Source organism: Oreochromis aureus, linkage group 5 (genome assembly GCF_013358895.1).
Source record: "Oreochromis aureus strain Israel breed Guangdong linkage group 5, ZZ_aureus, whole genome shotgun sequence".
Lineage (NCBI taxonomy): Eukaryota > Metazoa > Chordata > Actinopteri > Cichliformes > Cichlidae > Oreochromis > Oreochromis aureus.
The window spans coordinates 29189161-29193942 of NC_052946.1; positions in this window are offsets into that span (position 1 = coordinate 29189161).

The window sequence follows — 4782 nt, forward strand, 5'->3', positions numbered from 1 at the left end:
ACCAGCTCTTTATCTTCTCAAGGATACTTGAGGGTGCGTGGAAGTTTGCCCAACCAGTCTACATGTGTTTTGTGAACTTAGAGAAGGCATTTGACCGTGTCCCTCAGAGCATCCTGTGGGAGGTGCTTTGGGAGTATGGGGTGTCTTGCCCATTGCTACGGACCATTCAATCCTTAAACAACCGATGCTGATGGGCTCCACCAGGGCTGCCCTTTGTCACCGATTCCGTTTGTAATTTTTATGGACAGAATTTCTTGGTGTAGCCAAGTGGCGCAAGGCACTTGGCGTAGCCTTGGGTGGTCTCACAATCTCATCTCTGCTTTTCTCGGATGATGTGAGAAAAGCTTAATATCGGGCTTGGCCTCCAGCTCGCACTACAGTGGTTCGCAGCTGAGTGTGAAACGGTAGGAATGAGAATCAGCACCTCCAAATCTGAGTCCATGGTCCCCAGCCGGAAAATGGTGGAGTGCCCACTCCGGATCAGGGACGATCTGGAGGAACCATGATAACAGGGTTCTTGCTGATTGGAGCTGGCCTGGCCCTGGTTTATCAGAGAAATAAGAAAGCGGAACCAGCTGTTCAAACCCCCCAAGGCTGCCCGCTGGAATTGAAGCGATGGGACGAGGTGCGACCTCTCACAACGAACGGAGCATAGTCAACACCTTGGAGACGCTCACAGCTGCTGTGAAGGCTCAAAACAACACCATTGAGCGTATGAGGGGATACAACAGAGAGAGGCCTGCTCAGAATGAGACCCTTGAGCGACAGTTGGATCACATCGCGGAACGGATCACTGCAGCTGTGAGGTCTCAGAATCAAAAGAATGACAACAACACGGAGCAGAAGTTTGATACCATCATGGGGAGGCTCGCGGCTATCCAACGGGAGATTGAGAGTCCAGTGTCGGAGTGTTAAAAGAGCAGCTTGACATTCTCGCCTGCTCGCATGAAAAATCAACAAAACCAATATCGAAATGCGGATAACACCACGGCGCCAGCTGCAGGCCCAAGGCTGGAGCCGGACAACTACTCCCTGATAACGACTGTGATGACTATTCTTCCCATCCCCTGCAAGGCCACCTGGATTGGCTGGAGGACTGTTTACTTGCCTGATAGGGCGAAGGAAAGTGTCTCCGCTGAACTATGGACACGCAGACACATACACTTACACTGATTAGCACTCACTGATCCTTCCCCCCCCTCCCAACGTCTTCGATGCTTACCTCCCCCATGATGTGGACATTGGGTCAGCTGGCGGCGCAGTTTTGCAGCGGCTCAGATCAGATGTGCACACTGTGTTGATTGTGTTATGATATCCCCTACCCAACCCTGTGGCTTGTCCTGTCTCTCATAATGTTGTGCTGTGGTTCATGTGCTTTTTTTGTGCAGAGGAGTTTTTTTTTTGTTTCCTGCTCCCGTGCTGTCCTGCCATGGAAGCACAGCATGAGAGGAGGTCTCTTTTTTTCCTCTTGTACTTTCCCGTTGTTGTGTACATTTCAGTGTTCTTTTCTGTAACGCTACCGATCTCCGACTTGTAACCCCAAGTGATGTCTGTGTAATGTGTGTAAGGTCGGGGGGTCCCATCTCACTGCAGGGCAACCTGCTTGTGACAAATAAAAGCTGATTCTGATTCTGATTCTGAATTCCTGCCCCAAGTGGAGGAATTTAAGTATCTCATGGTCTTGTTCACGAGTGATGGAAGAAGGGAGCGGGAGATCAACAGACGGATTGGTGTTGCGGCTGCAATGATGCGGACGCTGTACCGGTCCGTCATGGTGAAGATAGAGCTGAGTGTAAAAGTGAAGCTCTCAGTTTACTGGTTGATCTACGTCCCTACCCTCACCTATGGTCACGAGCTATGGGTAGTGACCGAAAGAACGAGATCGTGGGTACAAGCGGCAGAAATGAGCTTCCTCCGAAGGGTGGCTGGCCTCTCCCTTAGAGATAGGATGAGAAGTTCACCCATCTGGGTGCGGCTCAGAATAGAGCCTCTGCTACTCCACATCGAAAGGAGCCAGTTGAGGTGGTTTGACCATTTGATAATGATGCCTTCTGGCTGCTTCCTGAGTGAGGTGTTCTGAGCATGTCCCACCAAGAGGAGGCCCCAGGGTAGACCCAGGACACGCTGGAAAGATTGTATCTCTCAGCTAGCCTAGGAACGCCTTGGTGTTCCCCTGGACAAGCTGGAGGAGGTGGCTGTGGAGAGGGAGGTCTGGGGTTCTCTGCTTAGGCTGCTGCCCCCACGACTTGGCCCCGGATAATCGAAATAAGATGGATGCTTTATAGATGGATGGATGTTGATGTTGTTTTCATGTACCATTGTTTTCTCTTGCAAGAATAGATATGATTATTAAGGTTAAATGTACAGTACATTGGCAAAAATATTCACTCATGCATCCAAATCATTGAATTCAGGTGTTCCAACCACTTCCATCAGCACAAGTGTATCAAGCACCTAGTATGCAGAGTACATCTGCAAATATCTGTGAAAGAATGGGTCGCACTCAAGAGCTCAGTGAATTCCAGCATGGTACTGAGGTAGACTGCCACCTGTGCAGCATGTCCAGTTGTGAAATTTCCTCACTCCTAAATGCTCCACCGACAACCAACCGTGGTATAAGAACAAAGTGGAAGTGATTGAGAATAAAGCAATTTAGCCACGAAATGGTAGGCCATGTAAAACCACAGAGTGGATCGACTTCATGTGGCCTTCAGATTAGATCAAGAGGTGTAACCCAGTCTGTACAGCGCTTTAGACTGTACAGCAGAGGAAATGTGTTATCTGGAATGACAAATCATGTTTTTCCATCTGGGTTTGGCAGTTGGCAGGAAAAGAGTACTTGTTAACTGTATTGTCCTAATGTAAAGTTGGAGGGAGGTGGAGGGAATTTATGGTATGGGGTTGTTTTACAGTAGTTGGGCTTACCCCTTAGTTTCAATGAAAGGAATTCTTAATGCTTCAGCATACCGAGACATTTTGGACAATTTCATGCTCCCAGTTTGGGGACAGCCCCTTCCAGTTCCAACATGACAGCACACAAGTGCACAAAGCAAGGCTCATAAAGATAAGGATGTGTGAGTTTGGTGTGGAAGAACTTGACTGACCTCCACACAGTCCTGACCTCAACACACCTTTGGGATGAATTAGAGCAGAAACTGCGAGCCAGGCCTTCTTGTACAGCATCAGTGTCAGACCTCACAAATGGACTTCTGGAAGAATGGTCACAAAAACCCATGAACACATAAACACACCCATAAACCTTGTACAAACTGAGCCATGAAATAGAAAGCCTTCACTAAAGAGTTGAAGTTGTTATAGCTGCAAAGGGTGGACTGACATTATATTAAACTCTATTGATTAAGAATGGAATGTCACTCAAGTTTATATTAGGGAATACTTTTGGCAATATAGTGGACACTGACCTCATTAATTAAACTTTGACCAAGTTTAATATGAGCATAGACCACTGTAACTACACACACCCAGAGGAAAATTAGTAAAACCATAAAAGATTTTTCTTTTTTAAAGGGGAGCTGATCAGTAAGGCATATGGGTGGGTTTTACCTTTTTCAGGGCCCAACAGAAAGCACAAAGCATGAACTCCATGGGGGCTCACAGGTGGAGCAGCATCAGATTTCTCAGACTCCCAGGGGATGAAGTCTCCACTCCTCAGGAACAATCACAGATTTTAATGCTGTGAGCTGCTTTGAAACAGCAGGTAAAGTGATCAATGGACTCCTACTGTTTGTAAAACACACTGCAAATAACACTGTTTAAAAAAAACAAAAAACACAATCTTATCAAAAGCTAACAGACAGAATTTGTTCTTCCATCTAAGTAAACAAGCCACCTAATCAAAACACCTATTAAACTAAAGATTTGTTTGAAGTAAATTTTCACTTACATAGGTTAATGAGACATGAAAAGCTTGCTCTATTCAAATATGTAAATTTGGGTTTTGACCGTTTGAAAGGAAAATGATCCAAGTTACTTTTGTCCTCAGTGATGTAACCCATTGTTTTGTGACGCTGTGCCTTAAAGTCTCAAGTGGAATATTTTGGCCACGCCCATCTTTGTTTCACTTTCCTTCCCTGAGTCAAAGATTATCTGAGCATTAGGGTTAGTAGTTGATTGATGTATTCATGCTGCAAACACCGTAACGTCAGCAATCACAGGCTGTTGGACTGAATGTGGCTGGTTTCAAATTTTTAACTACCTGACCTGAACAGTTGGGTTGGCTTACACCATACAGTCGCTTCCCTTCACTATTTGAAATAATGCAGGATTAAAACACTCAAATTGTTCATCTTAACCTCATCGTAGTAACTATATCCATCTTTTATACTTAATACCAAAATCCAAAAAATAATCAATGCTCAATTCCACTTTCATTGGGTTTTAAATGAAGTTTAGAACTATAAAAAAATAAAATAAGTACTGAACATGTCGCCCATTTTCTAAGTAAACATATTTTTAAAGGTGCTATTGAGGAGAAATGAGCAGATTCTATTAACAAATTTTGTAATCTTCATCAAATCAGCAAAGAAGCACAGAAAAGAAGGTCAGACACCAACTGGGGGGAATCAGAAGGACAGACGGAACAATATTGTCATCCCTTGTGTAGTGGGTTTATCAGAGAAACTCAGGAGTCTTTTACAAACATGACATCCCATTGTACCTCAGACCCAACCATACACAAAAACTGGATCATCCCAAAGACAAAACTGCCAATCACAAACTTAACAGCGTAGTTTATGCTGTACAGTGCAGCAAGTAATGCTT